Source organism: Brienomyrus brachyistius, chromosome 16 (assembly GCF_023856365.1).
Source record: "Brienomyrus brachyistius isolate T26 chromosome 16, BBRACH_0.4, whole genome shotgun sequence".
Lineage (NCBI taxonomy): Eukaryota > Metazoa > Chordata > Actinopteri > Osteoglossiformes > Mormyridae > Brienomyrus > Brienomyrus brachyistius.
In genome coordinates this window covers 20,519,911-20,536,265 of record NC_064548.1, presented here as the reverse complement: position 1 = coordinate 20,536,265, position 16,355 = coordinate 20,519,911, and the positions used below count along the sequence as shown (strand labels likewise).

Sequence of the window (16,355 nt, the reverse complement as noted above, 5' to 3'; positions counted from 1 at the left end):
GCTGTTTATTGTGCATGCAAAGCAGAGTGTGAACAGTTTAGGGCTGTATGAAATGAACAGCAGGCCGGCACCGCAAACATGGCTTGTGAGGGAGAACAGGCCTCCGTCAGACTGTTAAAAGGCCTCGACACCAACACAATCTTTTTTTGTGTGTGGTATGTTGCCTTGGTTACTATCTGTGGATGGAATGGTTATCGAATCTGGATAAGAACTGCGTCAGGGTCAGACTCCACATCTTTATGCTTTGCTTATAAACTGTATGAAGAATGCAAAATATTCAGCAATTTCTGTCCCTTTTACACAATTCTGTTCACATACATCAGCTTCTGTACACAAATTTATGTGCAGTACTACACATTCTATTTATTGCCTTCAGACAACAGTCTGTGCTCATGATTATTAATTTGCTTAGCAGATGTGTGGAAACTACAGTATTTGCAGTCCATTGGGCATGCTTGTGTTTTGTCCCTTCAAAGATCGTAATTAATGAACTGTTTTGCAGTGATTGAGCTGCTGATTAAATGAATTCCATGATTTAACCACCTTAAATGGAACATATTACTCCGGAGCTATAATTACTCTATTGCATTAAACTTAATTTGTTAATTGTTATTAGAAAATTGTTAACGTGCAAAGTTCCCTTTAATGGAAGGAAAAAAAAACTTTAATAAATTATTACAAATCAATTACTTATGAATGAGTTCTTCAAGAGCTAAAAATGACTGTTATTCCATCTTCTCCTTTAAGGAATGCAGTGATTATTCTTTTAAATGGCTTATTTATACATGAGAAATCATGAAGGTTTCATCCCTTCTCTGCATCAGGTGGTTGCTGAGAGACTGCATTCAGTGACAAGCTAACTGCTGTCTTGTCACACGGCTAACAATGGTTGCAAAAGGAAAAATACTTTGCTACTGTGCTTTCCTCCCACGGGCCAGAAATATGCAGTTAGGCCAACTGGTGTCTTTTAACGTGCGACTGTGCGTGAGCGTGCGCCCTGCAATGCGCTGGCATCCTGTCCAGGGAGTCTCCCTGCGCTTTCTGGGACAGGATCCAGGCTGGCCGTGACCCTGCGTCAAATAAGTGGTTGTAGGAAATGTTTGGATGGACAGATGGATTAGGCCAGAACAAACTTCACCGTCTGTTTGGACAGAGACTGGTAAAGTGGCTTAAAATTTAGACTGTGTGGTCTACAGTCCTTAGTATTACTGTATATACCTAAGTAACTGTACAGCCTTAAAAAATTGAGACCACAGCACATTTTTTTCCATTCAATGTATGGCTGTGCATCTGTGAATAATATATTCTTTTTTTTTTTTGCAAACTGCAGCCTGGTTCTTCCCTGTTTCTCATTATTGAAGGGCTTCTTCCTTGCTTTATGGGCCTTCAGTCTTGCTTCTAGGAGGCTGATACACACTGTCCTAACATTGGGCTTCACACCTGCACTTAATGTTTCCTGTTCTTTTTGAAGGTCACTTGATGTCATTCTACGATTCATGAGAAACTGCTGGATAAGTTAACGGTCATCCCTAACGTTAAAAAGCATTAAAAAAAAAAAAATCGCCAATTACATGGCTGGTTTCTTCTGTACTGCTGTCTTAGAAATTTTGAACCTGGAGACAACCTGCTGCTCTGCGTAGCCTTCTGCAAACAGAACCAGGATAAAACCCATATTTAAAAATGCAGATTTGCTAAAGAATATAGAGGGGTCTCAGTTTTTTCCATGGCTGTGTATATCCTTTACGAAGTGAATTTGCAGCACCTTTCACATGAATAAAAGTCTTGGAACCAGATCGCAAAAAAAAATATTTTAATTTAAGCAGTACCTCCCAATCTCAGTGCCGTTTGTGATTTTGCCTCTGTGGAGTCTTGTGTTTTTGCTGTTTGTTCTTTAACAGAATTAGCAGGCCCTGCTGTGAGATTTCCTACCTCTACGGTAAAAGAATCATTTTAATTAGACTGCCCATTGACCTTGTGTTTTATTTAATGTGTCCGGCGCAGTCTCTGCCCTAGTCTGGGGTCTTTATTGTAACGGAAAAAACAAGTCTTGACCTGGTGCTTGTTCCTCTGGCCTTATTTAACCTTGTCTGCAGCACCGTGGAAAAATAACTGCATCGCTTGTAGGCTCAGGGGCTGGTTCACATGATGCCGCTGCTGACCTGCTGAGGCACGGAGACAAACAGGAGCATTCTGAAACACATTCATTACAGAGACACCTAGACTCATTAAGCTTCCAAGATGAATTGCTTCAATAAGCGAAGCTTCCCACCACGTGGGCTTCATTTAGGCTGGGACAGGCGTATTAAGATATAGCAGCAAATATGTCGTCGTAAGTTAATTAATGCCTTTGCATTGCTGACAGGGAATTAGACGGAGCACCTAGTGAACTTCAGAAGGTGGAGCTTTGCAAAGAACCCGCGATACTTATTAAGAAGGAATAATGCAATGCATCCTTTTGCAGAGATGAATGAATGATTGATTCTGCTGGAAAAGGAGCTTTTGTGACCGCAACAGAAGTGCTTCAGTTAAATGGACTGAGGCAATTTATGCAACAAAGAGACTTGCGTGTGTTTGATTCGCAGAGTTAAGTTTTCCGTCCTGGAGAGCGACCGGTGTGCCTCCGTATGATGAATAATCGATGCGATAATCACTTTCAGTACGGCGCCGAGGTTAAACGTGATTTCTCTAGAGGATCCCTAAATGACGTTAGTCCAGACGACATGCAGGCTGCTTCTCCTTATTCTGTCATCACTTCTCCTCCAAGCTTACTCTGTAATCTTTTCCACTGGCATGAACACGGAGTTGCCCTGGAGGGGAAACCTGTTAGCAAAAGTGAAACACGTCTCATAATTGGGAGACCAGCGTCTGCTGCGGACGGTTGGTAACCCCGGCTCTTTATGCCTCACTTCTTACACTCGGTGGCTTTAGATTTTGTTGCTGGCTCACGCAAAAAGACACTCCTTCAGTAGTGTCTAGGAGAACAGTTACTGAAGCCTGAGGATAGATTGCATCACTCTTACTGTCTGCAGCAGCCTGGTGTTTAAGACGACAGACGCCTACCGAGTATCACACGCTCACAGATAATCCTTAATCTGAGCAATGTGTGTTTGCCGGATGATTACGCACATATATCAAACAAGCATCACTATCTTGATAAAACACCAGACATCACTGCTCATAAGCCTTGGAAACACATTGTTTAATATGAAATCTAAGATGTGTGTCATTTTACTATTCCTCCTCATGTTTGCGGCTGGGCTGCCGAAAATACGCTCTGCTCTTCAAACATTTCAAGCATTCTTAATTAGTAGGGAATTTGATATTGCAAAAGAGAAGAAAGAATGGTTAGCCTGAGAAGGGGGACGCCTTTAGAGCAGAATTTCAGCCTCGGTATATGAGAGGAGGCAGTGAAATGGTGCAAGGCGTGACCAGGTCCCATCAGGTCCCCGTCGCTGCTTATCTGGATGTGTCGGAATGTAAGAACGGACAGAACCGGCGGGTGTATGTTGAAAGAGAAGCTTTGCTGCATTCTGTCTATCTGTGGGAAAAACAGAATTATGTCCACTACAGGTGCGTCTCAATCCCATGGTCCGTTGTGGGGTCAAACGGATAATCCGGCATCATTCTGGGCAACTGCTTTAGAGGCCCGGCTAACAAGCAGAACGGCGCCATCTGTATCCTCTGCTTTGCAATTTGCCAATTAGCTTCAGAAAATATGCTAACAAATCTGCCACATTCTCTTTTTAATATGTAATTATGTTCACAGCTTCCATTGACAGCGAAACAAAACTTTGGTATGCGACTATGTTTAAAGATAACAGTTGTATAATAGAAATATAATAGAATATAAGGTAATATAATAGAATTGTTAGGCCGATGTACAGAATAAAACAGATATCTGAATGTGTATATAAATATATAAGCAGAATGTTCCTGAGATTCTTGCGTACTGCTCTCCACTTGAATAAGAATGCCAGATTGTATGAACCGAGGTGTTTGTGTTGAGGAAAGTCCTGTTTGTTAGAGATGTATAAAGATGATTGAGAGACTTTGCATTTGAGTCTTTGCCTATTTGTGGTGACATACTGTGATAGTGTTCATTTTAGACAAATTAAACGTAGCAATTCTTAAAATATGCTATATATCTGGAGTGTAGGTTAAACCAACTTTTCCTTTAAAGATCCATCCACATCCATCCATCCATCCATATTCCAATGGCTTGTTCAGCACAGTGTTATGGTTTCTCCTGTATTATATAAAATAATTCTTGAAGTCGACATGTGTTTCTGTAGAGGTTTTTATTATTTTGTAAGATAAAACATTAATTGTAACATTTTGCTGGATATTTTTTTAATGAAACACATGTTATTTGGTTTGATTCTCTCCATATTTTGTAGTAGTATGATCACTCGTATAATCTTTTGTGAAGCCTGTATAATTTGCATACCTGTAGGTCCTGTTGTTGATTTTGAAAGAAGGTTCTCAAATTGACTAATTCAAATGTCATACTAAGTTTTGGTTTTGCACAACTGTTGTAATGGTAACTTTTCCGCATAGCTTTGTGTGTGTGTGGGTGTGTGTGTATATTATATATATATATATGCAAATGTGAATGATACTGTAATTTTTCTCTTGGAATCTTTTTAGCCAATTATTATATGATTATTCTAATAATGCCTTTTCCATTTTTACTAAATTTAATATCATATTTTGTTATTTTAACATAGCAAAATAACATTAGAATTATTAGAGGTTAATGCCATTAATTTATATAAGGCAAAACACAGCTAATTAAATGGACCTGCAGCAAGGTTTGACATATCATCAGCATAATTGCTCTTCAGAAGTGTGTTGGTAGAATATACCCGTCTTTATATTGTGTTTGATGGGTTTGTGTAACAAATTGTTTTTTTTCAGTTTCAGACAGGAAACAATGAACAATATGTCTCACAGTTTCTACTGGATTGACATTTAACAAACATGATTCAGTTTCTATTTTATTCCATGTCGGACTGTAAGGTTAACTGTTGAATAACAGTAATACTCCACACAAAAGTGTAACACCGACAGCACACCTCCATCACAACTGTGTTATTGACAGTAATACTCCATTCAGAATGTAGTATTAACAGCACAACCCCATCCAAACTACGGTATTGAAAGTCATACTCCATCCAGACTATAGCATTAACAGTAATACCCTATTCAAAGTGTTATTGACAGTAATTCTCCATCCAGATTGTAGCACTAACAGTAATACCCTGTTCAAACTGTGATATTGATAGCAATACTCCTTCCAGACTGTAGTATTAACAGTAAAACCTTATCTATACTGTGGTATTAATAGTAATACTCTACAGTACCTAGACTGTAGTATTAACAGTGCTACCCTAACCAAACTGTGGTATTGATAGTAATACTCCTAATAATCTTTGCTTCACCATCAGTCCTGTTCATATGTTTCGCTAGAGCTTCAGGAATTACAAGAAGAATTAAACGATTAATCATACAAGGGGTTGTGTGGACCTGTGTTTTCTCCAATCATCTCTAGGCCTGCTCATTCCGCTGTCAGGATCCTGCAGGATGCCACCATGAATTATTTAAGCATCGCACGGGCATCGCACGAGAGGCAGCCTTTTCCCTTCGTGGTGCTAAAAAATGCATTAAAACCACAACAGTTTTATCTGTCAGGCCATCCTGGGCTTGGACAACCACATAATCAAAGAGGAGGCCTCCTGTCGGCTGATGCGCTACGCTGAAGTACAGAGGCGGCGTCTCGCTGTAAACTGTCAAACGGGAGGAACACTCACATGCCTTTATACGGCTTATTGCATCTGGGGCAGAACCAGGTAAAACAGATAAAACTGTTGTGGTTTGTTAGTGCTACAATCTGGGCTAAATATCCCCACAATGCGATACGAACCTGCAAGTTTCGACGTTGCGGAGACCATTATTTAAGTCCCCACAATAAAACTCTGTGACTGCAATCAAATAACTAAAAATACCAAAAGTCTTGTATTTTGCTTGGATACTCATGGTTCAGGTTACAGCTGGCTTATGGTTTTCAGAGTTGGGATTAAGGTTTTGTCCATAGAAAAGATAGGAGTACAAACATGTGTGCGTGACTTCATAAAACCAAAGTTTATGGAGAACTTTGTGTTTAAAAAAATGAATGGATAAAATTTAATAGTGGTGAAATATTTCAGTGTCAATAATCTATGACACCAGGGCAGAGCCTGGACACGCTGGAGAGATTATATCCCTGAGCTGGCCTGGGAACACCTTGGGATTCCCCCGAAGGAGCTGGAGGAGGTGGCTGGGGAGAGGGAGGTCTGGGCATCTCTGCTCAGACTGCTGCTCGTGACCCAGAACGGGATGGATGGATGGATGGATGGATGCTTCCTTCACTGCAAATGTTTTTTGTATACCTTTGTTTTTGGGTCAGTGGGCTGGATAATGTCAAAGAGAGAGCCAGCAAGAGGTGTGCTAGTGCATCTTCAGGTGGGGGGATGCGTTAGGCTCTAATCACTGTACAGCTGCCCTGTGACACTGACGGGCCGGATGGCCGCCCATGGGGAATGGCTGCATTATTGGGTTTCTGCTATTTTGGATGGAGGATGATTATGAAGACAATTCAGTGGGATATCATTAGCATTCACGGCTCAGTAAGTGTTCAGATGGCTATGCTAGTGCACAATATATGAATCCTTCAGCACTTTATATGGTTTTGCATGCTACTAAATTCCTTGTTTTATATATGTGTCTCATACTTTCTTTTCCTGGCCTCTTGATCACTGCTTCTTTACCGCAGCGTCTAGCATAACTCAGGGCTTCGGCTAATTTAAATAACATGCATTAAATATGTTCTCATGAACAGATCAAAGGCAGACTTCATATGGCCGCGAGAACAGCCCGATTTAAGTCTCACAGCATCCGCACTACAGTCATGAGAATTGCCTTCCTGAACATACATGCTCTTCATCTCAGTCTGTGGGTCATTCTGCCTGCTGGCACATTTTATAGCTCTTTCTGCTTCTGGGGGCCTGTTTAATGTAACAAAGTTCCTCCTACTTATCTTGCCTTAACAGTGATAAACACTTCAGAAAATTGCCTGCATTATTTCTGCCAAAAGATGTAACATATGAGAATAATACATCAACTCACTCCTAAAGAAAGACATCGCCAAAAAAAGAATGGCCATTTTATTTGGAGAGAAATATCCGGCGGTGTTTTTTTTATCTGTTGATAAGGGCTTATTCATTTGTGTACATCCATCTTCTCTACCCACTTGTCCTACTCAGGGTCATGGAGGGTCCAGAGCCTATGAGTGCAAAGTAGGGAACAACCCAGGATGGGGCACCAATCCATCACAGGACACACTCACACAGGCAATTTGGAAACTCCAATTAACCTCAGCATGTTTTTGGATGGGGGGAGCGGGGGGGACCAGATTACCTGAAGGAAACGCCCCAACAACTAAGGGAGAACATGCAAACTGCAGACACAGGCAGCCATGGTGGAGACTTAAACGCTGGTCCCAGAGGGGTGAGGCAGCACTGCTAACCACTGCGCCACCAAGCTGCCTCTCATTTATTTGCATGTTTTTCTTAAATTTTTTTTTTAGATAAATCTACAGTGCAGCGCCATTAGGGTGTGGGTACGTCCTCCTCATGGAGCTGGTTTCATAGACACCCTTTGTTTCGAAGAAGGTGTGGATTCCCAGAGTCTCCACAGTTAAGGACAGTGTGGTGTGGTCCACGTCAGCACCCTCTGCGGCAGCTTCCGCTCTCGCCTCTCATCCTCTGCATGTGGGGAAACGGCACAGAAGCAGCAGATGATGGTTCACACCTGCGGTCCCTCAGGGGTCTCAGGGGCCGCCGAGGGAGACCGAGCTCCGTTTGCTCGACCAAGACAATCGGCTTACGTTTACCGCCGCCAAGACGGCTGCCAGTGCCAACCGGGCCAGCTTTCGGCGTCCAGGCCTCACCCGTCCAAGCTGCTAATCAGCCCCAAATCAGCCACACTTCAGGTATGGAATAAAAGGCTACCTGAGAACATAGCCACTTCCACAGCACTCTGATTTCCCCGGGGCCACAACAGGCAAAGTCAAAAATGTGATCTGCGTGCGTTTATTAAAAAAAAAAAAAAAAAAAAAAAGTCTTTTAGGCAATTAAAATGAGCCAGTAAGGTTTAGATTTAAATGATGCAATGCTCTTTGGGAATATCCCTTGTCTGTATAATGAGAAGAGAGAAAGAGGATTAAAAACACCTTTCATTTGAAGTATGACTACGAAAAATGACTGAATTCGAGATCCACCAGCGTAATGTCCTGGATACATTTCACAAGTTTGGTAACAAATTTAAGGCCAGTTTCTTTGTTTTCAAGAGCCTGTTACACAAGTTAGATATTTCGCATGTGCTATACGGCGGGAGAGTCTCTCTGTGCGGGCTCCGCGCTCGGAACACTTATGTAACGTACTGGTCCTTCACACATTCTTCAGATCTCTGGCCCTGAACAGAGTAACTCTCCAGGGGCTGGATTAGTTTAATGACTGTATTTCTCAGAACCGGCACACGTAAGTTTACTTGGCTCTGAACATGCCATCTGTCCACATTCTTCTCAAAAAGATTCTACAAGCAGCATGTGTGACGAGGACCCTAGAGAAACACGAGCGAAACTCCAGACCAAAGTGCCGTGTGCTCTGGCTGAAGGCCACACGCTCCTGGCTTGGGGCATTGTGTGTTCGTAGGTGTTGTGTACGGGCAGTTGGACTGTGGACCGCTATGCATTGTTTGTCACTTGGGACAAAAGAGGCTGCTAAATAAATAAATGCGAAGCACTATAGCGAAGGCTGCACTGAAGCTGAGCTGTGAAGTGCTGTGTGTTACATTTAGTCAAGCAGAGGACCTGTGGGTGTTGTGCTGGAAGGCGACTTGAAATGGGAGCGATCTTCCACCAGGTATGTAACTTACCGTAGGTGACAGACGAAAGCCGGCTGCATTTATCAGCAATCTGTGGGAGTTCAATGCTGGCAAACTGAATATGGAAAATGTCGTGTTTTAGCCTTGAGTGAAGGCAACTCTCTGCTCTCCTTAGTGATTTCATACAATTATGGGATGTCAAGTGGCTATACCAAAAGATGAGCAACAAAATTGGCTTGCATGTTGTGTCACTGCAAGAAGGTTTCAAGAAATCTGAAATGCAATTTTAATGCTCATTTTTATTCTACACTAAACTAGAAACAAAGTCACTCTATAGGTTATTGCCACAAAACAATATATAAACACAGCAATGTTATTTTATATTAAACAAGAAGAGCTTTTATGTTTTTTTTATTATTATTAATACCCATCTATCTTACAACCACTTCGGGGGGGATCCTAGTTGAATCCTAGGCAGAATAGGCAACAAGACAGGGTGACACCCTGGACAGGATACCTGACATTACTGTTAATATGTTAAATGACATTGTCTTATGCTAATGTGATAGCAAAAAGTGAAAAATCTTTTGCTTTCCAATGCAAAGCGTTTAAGGCGGCAACCCTATCTGACAGGGTGCCCGATATCATGCTGGTGTTACTTTTCATTATCTGACAGGTAAAAGGTTAACTGGTGATTGAATCCTTTCTTGGGTCCCGGCAGACGGCATTAATGACAAACAGCGGAGAGATGCAGATTGCATTAGCGGACTTGTTCGGTTTCAGCTGGTGACATTTCGTCCGCGGAGATTGAGCAAGAGCGGGAGCAGGCTGCTGAGTGGGCGTGAGCGTGGGGAGATGGTACAGGAAGTACAGCAGATTGGCTTGGGAGGAGGCCCAACGAGGCCGCGACCAGCAGATATTTACGAAAAGGGTTGGCTGCCGACTCGCTTCAGTGATGCTCCGGAATGTGCATTGGTGTCTGTCTTCCAAAAACCGACCATGCAGCAAAGGGTCACGCCCTGGAAGCAGAGACCAAAAGGCTGTGGAGCCATTGGCCTGGGATGCCAGTCTATGGCACACGCACACATATTGACACACTACAGGCGGCTCAGAGACACCAATTCCCCAAACCATATGGTGGAGATGCGGGGAGAACACGCACACACACAGATTCGGGGGCGGGATTCCACCGGCCCTCCTGGGGCTGTGAGGCAGCAGCTCTACCCAGGGAGCCACACGTGTAATATTTATCTTCAGCGGGTCTCGGAAAATGTCCTCTTAATAATGAAATGCAGCTCATGGGAGTTTTATTTACACAAAAATGTTCTGAGGGTAGAAGGAAAAATGACTGGTTGAGAGAGATAACCAATCAGATTGTAGAGGAAATGAGTCCAAGCAGCTAGAGGAGGCAGAACCAACCAAGATGTCTTGGTCCCACCTCCCCTAGTTCATTGGATCCACCTCCACTAAAATACCATTAGTTCTCTCTCATTTTTCCTTCTGCCCTCAGAACATTTTTGTGCAAGTAAAACCCCCACGAGCTGAAATGCACGGCACTCAGTAAATAATATGAGCATAACTAGAAAAGAAAGACTTACTGAGATATTCTTGTGTCTCTCTTACCCAATTGCAACTGCTTTCATTTTCTGCATTTGGTGAAACACTAGAAATGAAATGCAGATAAATCCAAGCTTAAATGATAACATAAATTTGTTCTATCTGTGTTTCAGAATACTTGTTTTGGGTTGTTTGGTAATAGATAGTTAAATTTGCAGTCCTGTTTGTCACACATACATACAATACAGGGGTTCCCTGTATTGTGGAAGGTCCACAGCATTTTTTTTGGGTGGGGGGAGTGTGTATGGGGTGTGGGGGATACTGTATATATCACATTTGTATTTTTTGAGGCTGCTAGTTGGTGACCTCTAACATACAGTTTCTAGTTGATGGACAGGGAATCACCAGTGTGATAAGTGGTGTCATGTTTGCCAGGCGTTTACTGTCATCATCATATATTCATGTGACAAAGGAAGGCATGACCTCCAGCTAACATATGACTAATCAATGGAAATCAGCCTACTTCTCTATATTCTGTGACAATACTCTGTGATTGTATTATTCATGTTACAGTTTAGATCATGGACGATTTACGAAACGCCCCAGAGCTCTGTTGAAATGAGGCTTTGTGGGTGTTTCTTAGCTCAATGGGCTCTTTCCTACTCGCCTGTGGTTGTTTTGACATATTGATAAAACTCTGTTATTACTGCTGAGCATGATGACTAAAGTGTTAATTTAAGGTGCTGGAGTTCAAAGCGCGGAGTAATTGATCTGAGATCGGTGTGTGGCATTTCATTGTCAAATCGTTATGATTTGCGATTAGATAAGTACAAAAATGAGGTTTTATTGAGAAGCAGTAAAAAGCAGATAGCAAATATTAATCTTATCTGTATAACCCTGCAAAGTGGGATATTCTGCTTGCCAACAATATCCAAGCAGAGTAGCAGGCCTGAAGAAGAACAGCACGTATATAAACATATAATATATAAAACATAAACACATCTATATTTTACAATCATTCATTCTGTATTTCCTGGCTTCACCTTATATTCTGGATTACCTCATGTATAATTTTGCACACAAGCATAATTTAAATTCATATCTATAATTTATTTATAGTCTATTTATAATTTATTGCATTTACTGTGTTTGTAAAGTCGGATTTAATGTGATATATAAAGGGGGAATTGCTATTAATACAAGTACAGAGACAGAATTTCCTCAGTGAATATCTAGCTTGATTATGGTGTGACTGTGGGGAAGGGGGGGGGGGGGGGGTGTGGGAGGCATATTCATTCCCTCTTGAGAGAGTGTCGATTGTACCAAACCGCCCACAATCCTCAGGCCTGCCATCCAGACATCCACAAAGTAATTATCCCCCGGTCACTGAATTGAATAACGCCGTGCATCTCCTTAAAAATGTACACTTGTTTAAACTTCCGGAAAAGTCCGCCTTGATGTGATTTTCCTCGTCTCCTTCAGTCTGTTTCTAAGACAAACCCTGCCTTCATGTTCATCATGCATTCACAATCAAGGCCATATCTCTCTACAGCTCCCGTGTCCAATGCACTAGCGCCATCGGCACACTATCCTTCTCCAGGCCCCTTCCTGGAAAGCCCTGCCGTTTCCCCACCTCCTTACCTGGTCTCCCTGCCAGCTGTTCTCTCCGCTCTGGCATCCATCACAGCGGGCGAAGGCTCACGCCGCCAAGCTAGGAGGACAGGAGCAGGAAAGCGGGTGGTTTTGCTCCATCTCCTTCTCACCGTGACCATCCTGGAGGGGAGGAACAAATGGTTTTTGCCAGATGCGTCACAGATGAAGACCCAAATGGATGCAAACGAGCCCCGGGCGATTTATTGTGCTTCGATCTTTTAACAACCGCACTCTCAGTTTGAGAATTCCAACAGTCCGGAGCCAGAGTGTTTCCCAAAACCTTCGTAGTGTTATGATAATTATAACTTAATGGAAAACTGAAGTTACATGAAAACACCGGAAAAGGTATAAATGATAATATAAAATAAACATAAATATAAAATAAACATAATATGTACGCGTGCGATGGACAAAATAAAGCATCATTAGCTGTAAGGAGAGCATCCTTGGCTAAGAAGCCAAGAAGCAAAACAAACACCCCCAGAATTATCAGGGCGTCAAAAATTAAACCTCCAGCAAACGTTGTTTCCCCAAAACCGCCCTTGTTTACCTGCAACACAGATGCCTGTTTACATCTACAATTAGACAAACACGGAGAGCAAATTAATTTCAAATTGATACGCCGATTACAATGTTTTACAGGCACAATATCAGGATAACAGAGGAAATTACTGCGCAATGTTTACGGGGCTCTGAAACAGCTGAGAGCACGAGAGAGGCGGACGACCACAGCGTGAGGAACGTCACAATAGCAGAACCCCCACGCATGCTGCGGTATCCAATCTGCGGCACCATCACGCTTCCACGGTTCTGGCCCGGAACCAGAAAGCCTGGTACTGCTACAGAGGGCTTCAGTGCTTCTCTAGAGGAGGTTCCATGCTGACTGAAGTGCTGCCTGCATTCCTCCTTATAGGACGTCACAGATCACAGGCCTAAATGAACCTTTTTTCCAGTCAGTATCTCCTTTATGGCTCATTTATTGCTAGAAAAATTTCTTCCCACACAAATGATGACTTAAACTGGACAATTTAAAATATAAGGTACTAAATTTTTTATGTTATGTATAAAACTGTGGTCGTTTTTTTACTGTAGGCTTACCTTCAGTAATGAACCAACTAGGCACAATAATAGTATTTTAACTGTATGAAAATGTATGTGATATATTATGAGCTAAAAATCAGCGAGTATTCAACTCAGATATCAATCAGGGAGAATTATGGCCAAAACATATGTTGTTGTGCTTAAAATGTGTATAAAAATACATGTTTCAGGGCTTTTCTTATCTTCATTTACTCTTAACATTAAAGTGATTCATTACTGATTAGTAATAGAAGCAGAAACACATGAATATACTGATCCCCAGTATATTTTTCCCATCTGCCCATAACTATGGGAGAAGGTCGGGCTGAGCAAAGCAAATATTCATTCTCCCTAAATTGAGGCAGAGAAGCACCTATGACACTATGGGACACATTAAGTTTAATTCATTATTGCTTTCCCCAACTTTCAGGCTTAAGCTGAATATATTGAAAGTAAAACTTTGAACAAACCGCAAGCTGGGAGGTTCCTACCAATATGGCGGGTTTACATAAGCTACAGAGTTTACATTTACATCTGTTCATTTGGCTAAAGCTGTTGTCCGAAGTGAGCACAAGTTAAGGCAGATGTACCACGAGGAGTCAACTGTCGACGAGCCAACTTATGAACGCATGGTGCATTCGGAGCTGCCAGTGATTGACCAGTAACAAGTGCGACTGACCACTGGAGCAAGAGATGCACATTGTTAGAGCCCAACACGAGAGAGGCGAGTCACATAAAACAGCATGCGGACTAGTTTCCTGTACAAGACAAGTGAAAAATTCAAGAAAATAGCATGCAGCACTGTCAAGCGAGACTGCAACCGAGAAATAGTCAGCAAGAACACAAACAGAAGGACGGGGGGAGGGGGTGCAGACAGGAGATGAGTTTTGGGAGGTTTTTTGAAGGACGATTCCCTGGGATGTTTTGAGGGAGGGTGCCCACTTAAAGCCTCCTTCATTATGTAAAACAATTATCTTTATAGTATGTTCGTACATTTACTGGCTGTTGAGATTCCGATCACTTTGCAGTTATCTTCAAACTTGCTAGGCGAAGACAGTCATTTCAGCGGCAGTACTTTGGACAGTGAAGGCTGTTCTGGGGAAAAAAAAAAAAACCCACAAACGGAGCCCTGTCTTCCACCAACATCCTCAGACATACTGCAAACTCCAGCAAACTCCTAACTGGCTATTCTTGCAAAGGTAGAGAGAGGAGCACAGCATTACTCATCAGCTCTGACAGCCAAATGATCCGAATCCACGCTCGCTTAACTCCGCCTGTCTGATCCGCCATGGCCCCCACCCGTCTGGGGACGCTACACCGCCGGGCGCGGCTGAACCTTGAAATTTACTTTAGAAGACTATAAGAGTTACTTTCTGCTGTACTTACTTTTTGCTGCACTTCAGGACGGTGATGCTACAGGAACGCTGACGGTGTAAATTGTCTGTTAAAAGCACCGTCGTGTAACAGAGAAAGTCTCATATTTAATAACATAATACTTTATGGCCATAAGGAGAGAACGCCTGGTCGTTTAATGTCCATTTCAGTCAGCCTGCCACTTCACAGTAGAGGCCAAAATGCAGCCGTTTAATTACGCTCCAATGTACTTGTCATCATTCTTGTGCCTATGCAGGAAAATACACATAATAATGATACATAATGTTCTGGGAGCAGGTTGCATTTGTCATACCCACGCTCTTGCTCTGCTGTTACGGAGTATGAGCTGGGGCCTCGTGTTTACCTTTCCTGTGTCCCTCATTAAAGTCTCCATGGTTACCTTACCCCTTTTTAGTTAATTGGTTAATTACCCTGCTTGTCGCATTCCACATTCCTGTGCACCTTATCTATGTTTTAGCTCCTCATGTCATTATCCTCATGTTATTCACCGGTGTTGCTGCCCATTCAGCACGTAGCTTCCCACACACTCGTTACTCAGCATTTTCACCGTCTCCCTGGTGTCTGTAGTCCCCGCCTCCAGGTGCGGCACGCTCAGCCAATCCCGTTCAGCGGTTCCATCCTCCACACTGGCCCAGCAGCTGGGTCAGTGTGTATGGCGGCCAATGGATTTTAGTTGTATGGTGAAAAAAATGTAATGGGGAAACGACCCATTTTTTGTTTCTGATTGTGATAAGATTGAAAAATGAAAAAAAAAAAAAAAATGGCCAGATATCTGATTTTCTTTAGTTTGATTATAAACGAAAATAAAATATCTGTATAGGTCCGTGTAAATTATGGCGAATGGATTTTTGTTGCATAGTGGAAAAACCAAAATCGGGAAACGACCCATTTTTTGTTTTTGATGATAAGATCGGAAAATGAATAGATGGCCAGTTATCTGATTTTCTTCAGTATAATTATAAACAAAAATCGGACAATAAAATATCTGTATAGATGTGGGGTCCGTTGACAGATTTGATGTGACCGGGAAATTCTTCCCGCATACCTGTAGTTTGCTGTCTAATGGGGAGCTGGACAATATTCCTTAGCACGAGTACAGAGATTTTATTGTTGATAAACAGAAACGGAGGACCTTGTGCTGATATCACATTGGCGTTACAGTATGCACTCACTTTGAGACGAGACGTGCGCTTCCAGGGAGGAATGAGCAGAGGTCATGTGCTGAGCCTTGGAAGGACCAGCTAAACCGAAAACTAACTTTTAGTTTTCCGATTTTTGTTTTTCCACTGTACAATGAAAATTCATTGGCCGTCACACACGGACCCACCTGCCTGTTGGCCTTGGCCACCCTGTCCAGCGTGCCACTCCCCGGTCCCCCGATCCCGGTAACCGCCGCTGCTCCATCCTCAGGCCGGCTAATCGACGTTCCGCCACCCGCATGCTGCCGTTTCCTCTCCTCTTTGGACTGTCGGTTTCTGGCTGTTCACAGCAAGGCCCAGTGGGTTGTTTTTCCTCTCTCTATGTTTTCGTTATTTTTGTTATTAATAAACCCTCATGACGTTGTGATCCCACACCTGCATGCTCCTTGCCTTTTATGTCACCATGTTACGGCACTGACTGAAATTACTAAAGAGGTACTAAAGAATTTTGAACTGATTTCCATTCAGGTTACCTTCTGTATAACAATACAGGCATTAACACCTACATCCCAGGGATGTAAGATCGATTTTGGTCATTGAAGGGGACCA

The 16,355-nt window shown here is 42.5% G+C and overlaps 1 long non-coding RNA gene across 2 annotated transcripts; it reads right to left on the bottom strand.

Annotated features, from left to right (window-relative positions):
* Window positions 1–9,260: 9,260 nt before the first annotated feature.
* Window positions 9,261–14,912, bottom strand: LOC125709862 (uncharacterized). Of its 2 annotated transcripts, XR_007382847.1 has the most exons (4): window positions 14,599–14,912; window positions 14,206–14,307; window positions 12,121–12,252; window positions 9,261–9,941 (listed from the first exon to the last, which is right to left on the bottom strand). It is a non-coding gene; the product is annotated as an uncharacterized LOC125709862 (long non-coding RNA). The 2 variants fall into 2 exon arrangements; XR_007382848.1 differs by lacking the exon at window positions 14,206–14,307.
* Between the last annotated feature and the right edge of the window lie 1,443 nt (window positions 14,913–16,355).